Raw genomic sequence first — 15,907 nt, 5'->3', positions numbered from 1 at the left:
TCTCCTTTAATATCTAATGGCTCTTATAACTTTTTATATAATTGTTGACTAAAAAAACAGATTTTTTTGAACTTTGCATAATTTTATCTTACTTCTGTCAATTTAAAACTGTGTCTCAGTAAATCCAGTTCAACCCTCAATTTTTCTGAATTAAAAGTTTGTTGCTATTCTTACATTTATGCGCATTTTTTGATGTCATTTTTTGTTTAATTGACCAATTATAACAGCCATGACAATTCCAATTGGCGCCTTAAGTTTTTTAGGTTTTGGCGGCTGACACATTGTTCTCTTGAACAATTTATTCGATTTCAAATTTTTACTAGTATTTAACGTCCTTTCCGTAGTTGTTTTCGGATAATGAATGATCACAATGCCTTCCTCTTTGTAGTTCTTTTGGACAATGCAGAATCACAATGCCCTCCTTATGTAGAATTGAACTAAACTATTGATTTCAGTTTATAGCTAAAGGTTTTTGTCTTTAAATTTAATTAATTTCAATTAAAAAAAGAATATTTTTGCAGTTCAATCTCAATTTTGACAGGTACTATAAACTTTTGGCTAAAACACACACCAATTTTCTAATGGTAATATGTTTCGGTTATATGGATTATAATGTCTTATAGTTTTCATGGTTTCAATACTGTAGTTTCGTAAATTTGTTCGTGAAAATTTTAGTTCTACCCCTAATCGCGTTTTCTGTTCCCTTATGACCTAGTCTCTCTGATAACAAGCCCAATTGGTTTTCTAAGGAGTTGCAAGACTATTCGTCTTTGTTTTCATTTGAAAGCTTAGCTTTTTTATGATTCTCAAAAAAAATTAATGAATTTTTGAACTTAGTCAATTTTCATCCTACTTCTGCCAGTTTTTAGCTCGTCTCTGCTTATGCAGATTGTCAGCTCTTTCTAGCGGGCTAAAAGTCTGTCTTTAGAAGTGTTTTGTTTTCAACTAATGGTTTGTTGGCTTAAATACTGCGCATTTTCATATAAAAAAAAGTTTTCTCTTGGTATCAACCCATTTTTCGTTTCCTTGCAAAATCTCACAATAAAGGAGAAGTCCCTCCGGCGTTAAATTGCAATATCAAACTTTTTTAATCTTGTGACACCGTTTTCTTATTAAATTATTTGTTTTTTTTTTAAATTTTGACTGATTTTTTCGTTCTTTTTGTAGCCGTATGACATTTTATGAATATTGACAAGTTGCTTCCTAAAGAATTGTAATTGAAAACATTCTAATCGCTCCCTCAATTGATGATTGTTTGTAATGCATTTCAGTTGATACCTAATGGTTTTAATCAGTTACAAAAAATTGTTTTTAAAAATAGAAAATTAATTTTGAGTTTTGCATTTTTCGCTGTTTTTGTCGAATTGTTACAGTGTCTCATTAAAACCAAGTGACTTTGATGCAGGGCACAATTTGTATTGTTCACGGTTTATCCGATGCCACTTTGAGTTTTTGATTGTGTTTTTTTTTTCGAATACAGACATCGGCTTTTGGATAGAATTAATGTTTTTTGTTATTTGAAACTTTGTCTTGTCTGGTATTCTCGTTAATGGCCAGCTAATGCGGCATCAAGTCTCAACAGCGACTTAATTTGGCACTAATTTATTTGTTCAGTGGTTTGGTGATCAGTATGTGAATTTTTGAGAGTTTTCTATCTCTTCCTCATAGTGTAGAAAATTAGGTCTAAAAAGTGGATGAGCGGGGTCGGAAACTTATGTGCGAACGAACATTACCGAGCCTGCTTAACAACAACTTAAATTTTTTGTCTTTTTTCAAAACTGCTGAGCTTTTGTTTCTAATTCTTAGAGCCTGGAAAAACCAAATGGATATATTTTGGTTTAAAGGTTTGTTGGATCATAATGTTGAAATGTATGGAATCTATTTTAAAGATTTTGGCGAGAAAAATCATTAAGTTTCTATGAATTGTTTTGAATTTGTTGTTTGTTTTTTCAAATGTCTGTTTTCATCATTTCTCTGATAGTTGTGGTCGAGAAAAACCCTCAACTCACAATATTTTGTACGTCATTTCCACAGGTTTTTTTAAAGTATTTTTCAAAAAATTTCCTTGTTCTAAGCGCAGTAATAAAACAGATTTTATATTATATTATTAATAATCTTTGGTACATTCTTTCCCAAATTGTTAAATCTTCGTTCAATTACTTTTCTGTCAGTGAGAAGACAATATTCTAATTATTAGCAATATTGAAAAATAGTGATCGATCATCTTCCAAAAATTGAAAGAAATCAACCTAGCTCATTCCATGTAGTTTAGTTTCTTGTAAAATTATATGAGAAACTTTCTGAAAACAGTTGTCCAATTGCTAAAATGTTGCTAAAATGTTGCTCTAATTTTTTCTTCTTTCTGCAGAAAACACACAAAAAGTCAGGTGAAAATTAATTAGTCACCAGAATTCAGTAAACGAAATAACTAAATTGCACTTTTATACCATGCACCTAATTAATAGCAACATATGTAGAGATGAGATGATACTTTGAAAGATGCTAGTCATAGTACAATTATTTTTGTGGAAAGATGCAAAACAATCAATTTTGTAATCGCAATTCTTCATCATTTTAAACTAAAACTGTCCTTTCATAGAAAAACGTCACGGGCCTAAATAGGATTCAAATGTTTTTAATGTGACCTGATAGTTACCCAGGACGAGGTGAGCGACCCAAGCCAGCTCTGATCAGACCACCCAAATAAAAATCGGTTCTCATCATTCAGACCTCAGTCGAGCTCTGGGGATGCCAGACCGACCTGAGTCGCTCACTGGGGGTGACAGACCAACTTGAGTCGCGCACTCACTGGGGGTGCCAGACGCACTTAATGTTCAGAGAAAGGCTGTACAATAATAATTATGGAAAGGCTGTACAATGAATTATGTTCAGAAAAATAGAGGCTGTTTATGTTCATGTTTTTTCGGTTTTTCAGTAAAAAAAATTATCCGAAACAAGGAAATATATTCAGCTCAACGGCAATTGCCAAAACTTAGTTTTTAGAGTGGTCAATAGAGTGGTCTTCGATCTTCATCAAATAAAATTGGGTATTGCTCCTCAAAAACCATTCTCCTTGTTGGTTTACTATCTCTTCTTGTTTCTGGGGACTGGCTGTTTTTTTAGTTGTATATCTTCGCACAGATTCTGGATGGAGTTCTGATCAAACTGTCCAAACCGTAGATAGTGCGGCCAGACTCTGTGGAGCGGTCGCTGTTTACCCCCGAGCGCGACCGAAGCCAGCGCTGATCAAACCGACTTGGGTCGCGCACGGGGGTAAACCGCGACCACTCCACAGAGTCTGGCCGCACTATCTACGGTTTAGACAGTTTGATCAGAACTCCATCCAGAATCTGTGCGAAGATATACAACTAAAAAAACAGCCAGTCCCCAGAAACAAGAAGAGATAGTAAACCAACAAGGAGAATGTTTTTTGAGGAGCAATACCCAATTTTATTTGATGAAGATCGAAGACCACTCTATTGACCACTCTAAAAACTAAGTTTTGGCAATTGCCGTTGAGCTGAATATATTTCCTTGTTTCGGATAATTTTTTTTACTGAAAAACCGAAAAAACATGAACATAAACAGCCTCTATTTTTCTGAACATAATTCATTTTACCAATGCTTATTGGCACTGAAACAGTTAAAAGTTGTAGTCAGGTACACCCTGTAAGCGACCGAAGTGCGTCTGGCACCCCCAGTGAGTGCGCGACTCAAGTTGGTCTGTCACCCCCAGTGAGCGTCTTAGAATTATCCCGCAGACTGAAAAAAGAGGAAGACTTTAGAGGAAGACTGAAAAAATGCCTCTGAAACTTCTCAGACAGCATATTTACCTAATTAGAAAATAAAATGATAAGTGGTAGTAAGAAATTGGTGTCTAATGAGGGTTTTAAAATGTCAGAAGTGCTGCTACACATCAATTACTTTTGGTTTATACATGCCAAAACCTTTTTCCAATAAATATTTGCCTTCTCTTTCTTTTGCTTTTGCTCTCTCTTTCTCAAGACGACGCAATAAAAGAAACCAGATCTCTTCTTGCTTTGGAACTTTTAACAAGATTTCTTGCTTTTGAATTTTGATCAGTAAAATTACCTACCCAATTGTTTCCAATTGTGGCATTGTAGTTTAGCTCCTGTTCCGCTAATTGCATCTGTAAGACAAAGAGTAACGCAAAATAGCAATGCTTATTGTACAGCCTTGAAAATATAAAAATGATCTCTTTCGATTTGTGATTTCTGAAGAATTCTCAATCAAACATTTAGGGTTTTCTGTATGTGTAATGAGCTTTTTATTTTAATTTTAGACAAAATTCGCTTCTTTAAAACTCTTGGCTCTTACCTTTATCGAAATTTAAAGAAAAGGCTGAAATACATTTAGTTTTGCCCTTCACAATACTATTCGATGCGAGTTTCGGAACTTGCGGTGATTGTGCACAGAATCAGAGGAGCCCTCTCTTGTTTTTTTTTACCAGCCTGTTTTATAACTTTAAACTACAGTGTTTTTCAATCCATCGAATTTCAATTTAGAACTTTCCGCTGAGTTTTCACTTTTTCAACAAAACTGACGACTTTTTCAAACTGTTCCTTTAATACTGATCATTGTGTCATCATTTCTACAACTGCCAATATAAAATAATGATTCTTAGGCCATCTGCGGAGAAATGACAATAAATTACCGATTAATTTTGAAGTTTGGCAGCAATATATATTTAAAATTTCAAGAATATGTCCAATGCTCCGTAGATTTTGACTTAACTCGATGAATGAAACAATCAAAAGATCCAAGTCGAATATAACTATTTTCAGGGTACAAAATTTTAAGTTGTTTTTCAAGATTTCAGAACCCATGTTTTCAAAATTACAAGTTTATTTGTTTTTACGAGAGCTGACGATCCGATTGTTTCATGCAACATTAAACAGGGGGAGACGTATAAAGAAATTTTTTCTTAAGCCAAACAAGGTTTTAAGTTCTGTTTGTAATCAGATTCGGAAACAAAAAATCTGTAAACACCATTAACAATTAGCCTCAGCAAACCCAATGTACCTGAATTTTGTCGATTGAATTTTGTCGATTGCTTTGTCGATTGCCGAAGGTTCTGGCAGAAACGGTTTTTTAATCCTCTGAAATTAAGATTGAAGCAAAATGTTGTAATCTAAGCGGAGTTTTAAAGCTTTTGCACTTGGTAGACTTCGATAAAATACATGAGGTAATTTTACTGCTTATCATTTGTTAGAGGGGTCTGAGCAGGCGCAAATATTGTGAAAATAGACAATTACTGGAATCGAAACAGAATATTTTACTTGAAAGCCGATTGTTCTAACCTGTGTACCAAATAGTCTGAATATCTCGAACTTGGGCACTTCTTATAAACAAATCTCGTGTTTTTTTTCTTGATACTCGAGGCTTCATACCTCCAGCCAAGAAGAGGTTCAATACGTAGATTTACCTAGTCTAGATCAGGAAAAATGAACAAACCTGAAGAGTCTAGTAAAAACGGGGTCAATATTGACTATGATCGCACGAACCACCGTCACAGATTGGGTAATTTTATGGTCTAGCATGGCATTTCGAGGCCTTTTATGGTAGAGCATGATCTTTTCAATAGTTCGGAAATTATTTTTCATCACATGAACAGTGATGCAACCTGCTCCAAGTGCTTCGCTGGGCTGACAAAGATCAAATAGCCCAGGTTGAGGTCCAGACCCAAATTGACTTCTGATCAGACCCAGTCAACCGCACACCCGTGTGTTCCCAGACCGAAATTACAGGGTCTTTTCGGAAGTTCGAGCGCACTACGGTCTGATCATGGTCTGGAGATGGTCTGATCAGAGGTCATTTTGGTCTGAAAAGTCTGATCATAGGCGATTTCGAGCGCACTTGGGTCTGATCAGAGGCAATTTCGAGCGCAATTGGGTCTGATCATAGGCGGATTCGAGCGCACTTTTGTCTGATCAGAGGCGACTTCGAGCGCAATTGGATCTGATCATAAATGTCTTCAAACGCAATTTGGTCTGATCAGGGACCATTTCGAGCGCATTATTTTTTTCATTTTTTTTTTGTTTTTTTTACTGAAAGATGTTGACTCTGCCAAGAGGCAGCCAAAAAGCAGCTTTCTGATCAGAGACTCATCTAAAGTCCGATAGCTCTGATCAGAAAAAAAGAGTCCGGCAGATAGCTGAGGCCGGTCCCCTTTAGAAGAAATTTTGATCAACTGGAGACCACGACGTTTCTTATGGAAAGCTGTCTTAACTCATCCATTGAGTAAGAATTATAAACTAATCGGTACACTAAATAAAATTTGTTCTCAACAGTTGGGTTTTGTTTTCTTTAGCAATCCTTTTAAAATTGATTTTTCCTTAGATGAATTAAATACTGTAAACATCAGTTTTTATGAAATGAATATATTATAGCAAAATTAGGAGACTAAGTAAAATCTGTCTCTGATCAGACTATTTCGAGCGCATTTGAGTCTGATCAGAACCGGTTTGAAGCGCACTTCAGTCTGATCAAAAATAGCTGCAAGCGCAACTGGGTCTGATCATAACTGCTTCGAGCGCAACTGGGTCTGATCATAACTGCTTCGAGCGCATTTGAGTCTGATCATAGTCTGATTAAGGTCTGCACAATGGTCTGAAATTGAGTCTGGACCATGGTCTGAATATGGTCTGATCAGAACACCTTCGGTCTGAAAAGTCTGTTCAGAGACCTTCTGTGTCTGGAAAGTCTGATCAGAGGTCACTTGGGTCTGAAAAGTCTGATCAGGGTGAATTTCCGTCCGGAAATTCTGATCAGAGATAATTGCCGTCTGGAAAGTCTGATCAGAAGCAAATTTGGGTCTGGACCTCAACCTGGGAGTTCTCTGTGCACTGTCGAAAACAAAAACTAACACAAAATGGAGAAAACAGCACTTCAATTCCAGCTTCTGACGCGTGTTGCATTTTAAACTATTCAAACTGTTGCGCATCTCATGCATGCCTAGCGTGCTAACCATTACCCCAGCTGGTCTGAAGCTCTTGAGATCTGGCATCTCTTATAATCCGTTCGCACGTTCGTTCTTGTTGCTCTAGGTTTTATCTCTCTGTCCAAGTATACGTTGAACACCTAGAGCATCTTACCGTGGTAAGTGAAGCTAGTGTTATACACAATTCACATTTTGTTGCTCTCTCTAATTTTTCTAACATCAACTCCAAAGGGGATATTTCTGACAACATCTTTTCTTCTCACACCATAGCCCGGATGAAGAACTTCTGAATGTTTTTCGTACAGTACCCAAAAAAAATTGACAGCGGTATTAGGATCAGAATTATTCACCAGAATATTACCTTGTCTGCATCTTGACATATGAAAAACCTTGAAAACTTTGATAGGGATGGGAGTCAGCTTTGAATATAATCACGCAAACCAATGCCATAAATTAGGTATTTTTATGTTCTAGCTTGGTAATTTGAGGCATTTTACGATACAGTATGCATAATCTTTTCAATAGTTGGGGAAATTGTGTTTTATCATATAAACTGTGATGCAACCTGCTCAGTTTGCTTCAACTGACAGAAACCAAATAGTTTTTTGTGCACAGTCGAAAAAAAATAACACAAATTTGAGAAAACAGCGCTTCAATTCCAGCTTTTCACGTGTTCTACATTTTATACTACTCAAACTGTTGTGAATCTACTACGTGCAAGCCTAGCGTGCTTACCAATACATCACCTGGCCTGAAGCTCTCTCACTTGGGCGTCTCTTATTACCTGTTCTCTGATTCTTTCTTGTTCCTCAAGGCTTCCTATCTCTAGCACACTGTTGCGGCTGCTCAAGAATTTGAGCAAAACTTAAATATCACAGCCAAATTCTCGAGCTTTACGCCGGCCCTGTTCTTCAATTAATCCGGCAGTCTAATGATCTCGTAATAATTAGTCGCTCGGATGTTTAAAGGACTGTAACTTTAATTTTATTGATTGAAGTGAAGAAAATCCTCAGTGATAATCTATGTTCAACCTCGTGCTGAAGTTTTCAAGGCTTCAGCCAGTAGGTAGTATTGTTGCTAACATCTTATCAGAAAGCTCGACTTACCTAAACTCTAAATATCTTAAGATCTAGCAAAACTTAAAAAAAGACTGAATTTGATGAAGAATCAAATTTTAGTCTATTCTGAGACCCAACAGCTCTTGGTAACAGTTTCTAATGGTTCTAAATACAAGATGAACTCATTACTCAACTAATAAGGTAAATATCATTTTTATTATCACTGCTACTCGTTTCTGAAGGGTTAATCAAATAAGTGATTTAGATCAATTTTTACATAGTAAATGTCAAATTACTGCAATATTTGTTTTTGTTGACATAAGCAAGGCTGATACGTACGTAGATCTAAATGCCTCAAATTTATGACATCCAACCATAATTAAACACCTGCAGGATCATAGAATTATCAATTTGAGAAATTTGACTATAAATAACAAAATATCAAAAATACCAATTTTGCAGCATACAAGTGCTAATGGTCACACTTGTAGGTCTGATGCGATAACGTTTGTTGGGTCCTTGAATAGCTTAGAGGTTACTCTAACCGAGGGTGGAAAAATGGGGAGGGTGGACAAATTTGCGGTCCCAACTTGTAAAATTTTTCAGTTTTGACCATTTTTGAATTTTGACAAACTCTTACTTTTAATGGTTCTCTTTCAATTTACTTTTACTGGTTCTCTTTCAACCTTTTAACACGAACATCAAATGAGGCACAAATGGCGTTGAATTAGCGTTCACGAGAAAAAGCTCACAAACTAACAAGCAAAAATTTATAGAATGCTGTCTGGGCATATTATTGAGGTATGCCGCTGCTTTGTTGGGCAGTTCATTAAACAGCTCGAATGAAGATGTTGATTGGCATACAATAGAAAGACAAAGACGTGTGCCGAGGAAGATCGTGGGTACACTGATTTTTCTCTCGTTGAATGACAAGAGCGTGTGGAAACAATGATATCTAGAGTTTAAACGAGCAGTGATTTTATTTTCTGTTGGTTTCAGTGCAGCGTTTAATGACCTCAACCGGGACGCCTTTTGGAAAGCGGTAACGCAATTTTTTTCATCGGAAAAGTAAACAAAATTTAGAAGCAATGCATTAGATAGCAAAACTTATTCGATAAACATTGACTCGGAAGTAAATTGCAAACAGAAAAAATGGACCGAGTTGACCTGTTTACTCAACGTGGAATGAAACGAAGCACGAATAGCAAACGGCAAATAGATGATGGCTATACCTCAGACATGCCTTTGGAACGACGCGATATTACCATGACCCTGCGTCCATATATGGCATAATGCACACTAGCTGGAAATCAATACCTCGCATACATTATTGACATGAGAGTAGTGGATAAAACAAGGGATTCAACCACCAGCAAAATTTGTCCCTTTCTCCTAACGCTAATCGCGCATGTCGAATCGGGCCAAATTTAACTGTTTGTTGAATCCCTTGTTTTATCCACTACTATATATTAGCTCTATATTCACTTCTTTTATATTTTAAATCTATAATTTCTTGTCTCACTTAGTGCAAACCACTAGTACAGAGTTAAGCTGGTAATTAACTGTTATCAGACGGATAGTTTGGGTTCTATCCCCACCGACTCCGGTGGACGTCCCCAGATACTAGTATAAAACTAATCAGTGAAACTGCTTCGCCGATGAGACCGTGTAAAAAGCACGTAAAACCAACTTGCGAAAAAACTTGAACAAAAATTGAAAGAAATATTAAAATAATAAAAATTTTCATATATCCCCTAATCAATATTTAGTCAATTTAAAAATAAAACTTTCTGTCTCACTTGGTGTAGTGGTTAAATCATCGAGTCTAGTTAAGTTGCTTTAGCAAACGGAAGGTTTGGGGTTCCTTCCTCACTGACTCCAGTGAACGTCCCCCGACTCTGACGAAATACTATAAAACTAAGTGAGATAAAAAACCAAATTCACAGTTCTTAAAAAGGATGATCCCTGCTGTGAGACTGTATATGGGACACACTGTGATGGGTATACAGTCAAAAACACTGAGATCGGTGGAAACACAGTGATTAGTGTTTTTCTATGTCTTCTTGAATAATATACTTATAAACATGCTCTCTGAATTTCTAGTGTGACCATATCTATATCTATGAAGATAAATACATAGTCTACATTTCCTATTTCTAAATCTATATAATGATATATGTTTATAAACATTACACATACTACATGTTAGATATTGATCAGGATCAGAATAATGATATCCCAAATGTTCTATATAATCTTTAACCTTATTTTTACATACATAACAAGAATATTCTAATTCTTTACAATTATTACAACATTCTTTCCAAGGTTTATTTATGCATTTATTGCATTTCATTTTCATTTTTTGAAAAATTATTTTTTGATTATTCCCCTAAAAATACATCATGTCTCAATCAACTAATACTAGTGTCATAAACTTCTGCGATGTCTGTAATCTATCCTTTGAATCAAAGAAGGCTTTATACAGGCATCAATCATACGATCTCAAACATAAGGAACTATTGGAGAAAATGTTTGAGTCTGAAGCAGAGGAAATCTCGGAGAGGGTGTATAATTTGGATGAAGATGCTTATATTATTAAAACTAGGGCTAAAACTAAAACAGAAACTAAATCAGAAACTGAAACTGAAAACAATATCTATTCTAAGATTAGGTTTATATGTAAAGAATGTCATGAAGAAATTAGGAGTAAAGTAGCTCTAACTACTAATTCATATAGTCACAATCGCATGTATCTAGAAAACACAGAAGACTTCGATATAAACTCAAGTCAGAACATGAGACAATTTTATATTACTGATAAAGTGGGAATTACATTGAAGATATAGATGAAGCAACTAATTATTCTCTTTAGAAGAAATTAAAAACTGTTACCAGTTTCGTAAAATTAAGAGTTTTAAATATAAGATCACGGCTGAATGTGATTATAAGAAGAGAACCAAAGAAGAATTTAAAACTACTAAAATATTTTTCAATACTGATTATATTAATAATAATGCAACATATGAATATGGTGATTTCAATCGGTGGCTAGATTTCGAAAAGGAAATATATGAAGGTTATGGTTATTATTTTGAGTTTCTTGGAATAAGAAGTATTCAGTTTAACATTGAACCAACTAAAGCATCTATTGGTAGTTATATAGATTTACCTCCTGATCTCAAAAATTCTAAATCGATATTAAATATACGTAGTTATAAATACAATTGCTTAAAACTAACTAGAACTGCTTGGCTACATCCCGCCCCACACCATGCAACTCGAGAAAGCAAATATGTAGATAAACTAATTGAACCAAGTCAACAACATGAAGATGATTTTGCTTATATAATAAGAAAACAGAAATTGTATAATATTAATATTTGGGTATACACACCTTGTGGTAATGGTAAAATAGAATTGTTTAAGCAAGTGGATGATTTTAATAAAGATAGAAAAGATGTAAGAATACTAGTTTGGAGTAATGGTCAAATAGAACACTGTGCCCTAATAAAAAATATAGAAGCCTTGTTAGAATGACCAAATAACAACAACATTAAATATTATTATTGTGATAGGTGTACCTATTGGTTTAGCTCACAAATTAAATATGATATACACGAATGCAACAACTCATTCAAACCAGAGATTGTTTGTCCTAAGAAAAAACATTACATTTATAAATGAACACAAACGTCAGAATATAAAAAATATTATAACTGCCGATATAGAATGTTGCATAGTTGAAGTCTCAACTAATGATTTAAAATATGTAATAGCTGAACATATTCCAACAGATGTGGGTTACACTTGGCAAGGTAACTTCAAACACTACTTCGGTCTAGGCTGCATCAAAAGATTTGCTAGAGATCTATTAGAAATAGAAACTGAGAATTATTTCAAACATAATGAAAAGATGATATTCACAGAAGATAAATTATATCATAAAACTAATAACACTTGTCATATCTGCAGCAAAACATGTATTAATAAAGTAAGAGATCATTGTCATGAAACTGGTAAATATAGAGGACCAGCATGTACAATATGTAATCTAAGATACAAACAACAAAACTTCATTCCAGTAATATTCCATAATGGCTCTGGCTATGACTTCAACCTACTATACAGTGAACTCTTCAAACAGAATAATGATAAAAGTAAAGTGGATAACATACCACTAGCTGCTGGTAACTCTAAGATGTTTAGCATTGATTGTCTTAAATTCTTAGATAGTTATAACTTCTTAGCTATGCCCCTAGATCAAATGGCAAAGATATATGGGTGTAAAACTAAAACATTATATCCATATGAATACTTTGGTTTAGACTCCTTGGGAACCACGACAAAGTCGTATAATAATCTTATAGGTAATCTAAAAATAGAAGACTTCAAATCCTCTCTACATAATAAATTACCAACACAAGAAGATGTCGATATCTTTAATAAAGACAACAGTCATAAAACTGGTAAAGATCTAACTATAGAGTATTTACAAAATGATGTGGAAATATTAGACTACTGAATGAATAAATATGTTAAACTAAGTATGAAAGAATTCAAGCTTAACCCACTACATTATGTAAGTCTCCCAGGTTATAGTTTTGATTGTTGGTTAATGTCAAGCGGTGTAACATTAGATACATTGCAAGATAAACAAATGCTAGATGATTTTGTTGGAGCAAAGAGAGGTGGTATATGTGGAATAATGGGAGATAGATATATAGATAACAGTGATGGTAAGACCATATGGTACATAGACGCAAACAACCTATATGGTTATGCAATGTTGCAAAAGTTACCTTATAAGGATTTTGAGTTTATTACTACTACTACTCTAGATGTAATATTCAATACTCCAGATGATAGTGATCATGGTTACTATATAGTTTGTGATATTGATTATACTAATGAATGTAAAGAGAGAACAGAACAGTTAGCACTAATGCCTAATAAGAGAAAGATAAATGATAATGAATTGGGATACCGACAAAGAGAGAAAAGTAAAGCAAGATCCGAGAAATTAATCATAGACAAAAACAACAAAACAGAATATATGGTTCAATATAGGATGTTAAAGTTCTATGTTAAGATGGGAGTAAAAGTAACAAAAATACATAGAGTAATTAAATTTAAACAAGACTACATATGTAGAGATTATATACAAAACAATACAAATAAAAGAGCAACAGCTAAAACTGAAGCAGAAAAGGATGTAAAGAAATTAATGAATAGCTCATTATATGGAAGAATGTGCATGAATCCTCTACACTTCTTTCAAAGTAGGTTCTTGCATGATGAAGAAAAGATAATGAAAAGTGTAAGTAAACCAACATTTAGGAATATAACTAGATATAGAGATTATAGCCAAATAGAATATATAAAGAAAAAAATTGAATATGATTCTCCAGTATATGTAGGTGTTACTATCTTAGAATTAAGTAAATTACACATGTATGATGTATTCTGTAATATTCTACAACCATACCTCAAAGATCTGACACTTCACTATATGGATACGGACAGTTTCGTATTAAGTTATAGTGAGAGGTAAAGTTAGTGATGAGCATATGGACTTAAGTAATCTAGACATACCTATAAAAACTAATAATAAAGTCCCCGGTAAGTTTAAGCACGAGCTGGGAAGTAGGATTAATGAGGAATTTATAGTATTTTCCCCAAAAACATGTAGCTTCAAAAATTATCCTAAAAACACTAAAGAAAAAGGAATAAAGAAGCATAATAATGCTAGGCACATAGATTATTATGATGCATTAATGAATAATACACAGAGAACAGTAGATGAATGTAGAATACAAAAAGTTGGTAATAACATGACAACAACAAAAACAAGTAAGATTAGTCTAAACACATTTGAAGATAAAAGATTTTATGTAAATAATATTAAAAGCTATCCTCATGATGAGAATCTATATTTATTCAAAAGAGATTTAATAAACTGCTTCGCATATCATTAGATGGAGACAAAGACCTACTGGTTAATAATATTCTAGAACTAACCATTAATGATGAAAGAAAGTTAATTGAAGTTGCTATTATATTATATAATGAGCTTTGCTAATTTTTATAACAAATAATTATTGACCTAATTCATTCATTACATCCATAGGGTTGGTAGTTAGTATATTATAAATCATTATCTGAGCCATATATTTTTCCATAGTGTCTCCCACGATTGTATTCTTATGTAGTGTAGCTCCAGCTATTATATTTTTATTATATTCTAGAAATTTTATTATCTTCCCAGCCCCATCTACATATTTAGAATGAGTTGAAATTATTAAATCATCATGATTTGGTTCCTTAATATGATCAATAAACTCATCTACAGTATTACAACGTCTTTTACAAGCTAAACATCTTTTTAGATTAAGAGAGAAGCTGTTTTCATTATCCATTTTTTTTCTTATTATAATTTTTCAATACATATAAAATGACTAAACTAGATAAACTTATAGAATTAAAAAATCTAGAAAAACAAAGCAGAAGAAATAGATTAGAAGATAAATTAAAACAACAAGAATATTATGGTGAAATAGAAGAGTTATTTGATCCTCTAACCAAAACTATCAGTGAAAACAATGAACGGAATCTAGCATTAAGTGAACAAACATTAAGAGCTATAGATTGGCAAAATCAAGAGTTAGATAAACAAACCAAGTGATTAGTGAAACTGCTTCGCAGATCGAGCAAGCTGGTTCCCAGTTTAATGAAACTGCTTCCAAGATGGGTGAAATTGCTTCGCAGATTGGTGAAACGTTAAAGGGGACCATAAAGCAAACTCAAGTTATAGCACCAGTTTATGTTGATACAAAAATAGCCAAACTTCTTCATGACATGGGGGCTCAAACTAATCCTCAATTAAAATTAGAACTCGTAGATTTACCTAGTAGGAGATATAAAATGAATGGTGTTGATATAACTCTAGAGCAGGGTGCATTTTTAGTTACGGATAATGTATATGTGTTTTTAGAAGGATTTACTGATTTTCTTACTAAAACAAATGTAGCATATGATGATAAGGTTGAGGAAGATGAAAACAAAATTAAAGGTTTTTAAAGGATATTAGATATGATTTAGGAAAAGGGGATAAGAAAAGCGCTAGATGTAGAACAATAAAACGTATAATGGAGGTAAGAGATGATATATTTGGCAGGGGATTGAATGACAACCCAAATAATTTAGTAGAAAGACTAGAATTATTAATACTAGAAACAAAAGCTGGTCATGATGAATTATATGATGAAATGCTAGATATATCAAAGCAACTATTATCTATGAATATTATTAATCAAAACCAACTAGATAATTTTGTTTTTAATTATGGTAAATAGGTGAAACCATGACTACGTCCATCAGGGAACCTGCTTCGCAGATGACTATGTCCATAAATAAAACGTCAGAAAAACAACAACAACAACTAGCTAAAGAAGTATTCAGTCCTCAAATAACGAAGTTTAAAAGACAAAGAATAATACCACTATATAAAGATGAAACATGGTCAGCTGATTTAATTGATAAGTCATCTCTAAGTAAATACAATAATAATTTTAAGTTTATATTAACAGTTATAGATATACTCACAAAATATGCATGGGCTATTACTTTAAAGAATAAATTTGGTTTATCTATAACTAATGGTTTTAAATTGTATTAAGTGAACATCCACAAGGTGGCTCTGAACCTAGAAAACCAGAAAAGTTATGGGTAGATAGAGGTAGTGAGTTTTACAATAAAACATTTAAATCTTTACTTAAAGAATATGAAACCGGCAAAGCCGCTTCAGGGATAGAGCTATATTCTACTTAGTGATTTAAAGGCTGTATTCATAGAGAGATTTAATAGAACATTATTACACATAATAAAT

General features: G+C 33.7%; 1 protein-coding gene across 1 annotated transcript in view; it reads left to right on the top strand.

Moving 5' to 3' along the window:
• The first annotated feature begins 1,108 nt into the window (after positions 1-1,108).
• Positions 1,109-15,907, top strand: part of LOC142353713 (importin-8-like) — a 371,797-nt gene continuing 356,998 nt past the window's right edge. Inside the window, exon 1 of the mRNA XM_075406045.1 lies at positions 1,109-1,118. The gene's annotated coding sequence lies outside the window, so the exon portion shown is untranslated. The remainder of the gene's footprint in view (positions 1,119-15,907) is intronic.

Source organism: Convolutriloba macropyga, chromosome 14 (assembly GCF_964194025.1).
Source record: "Convolutriloba macropyga chromosome 14, txConMacr16.3, whole genome shotgun sequence".
Classification (NCBI taxonomy): Eukaryota; Metazoa; Xenacoelomorpha; order Acoela; family Convolutidae; genus Convolutriloba; species Convolutriloba macropyga.
Note: the sequence above shows the minus strand (reverse complement) of the source record. Positions and strands in the feature narration are given on the sequence as shown.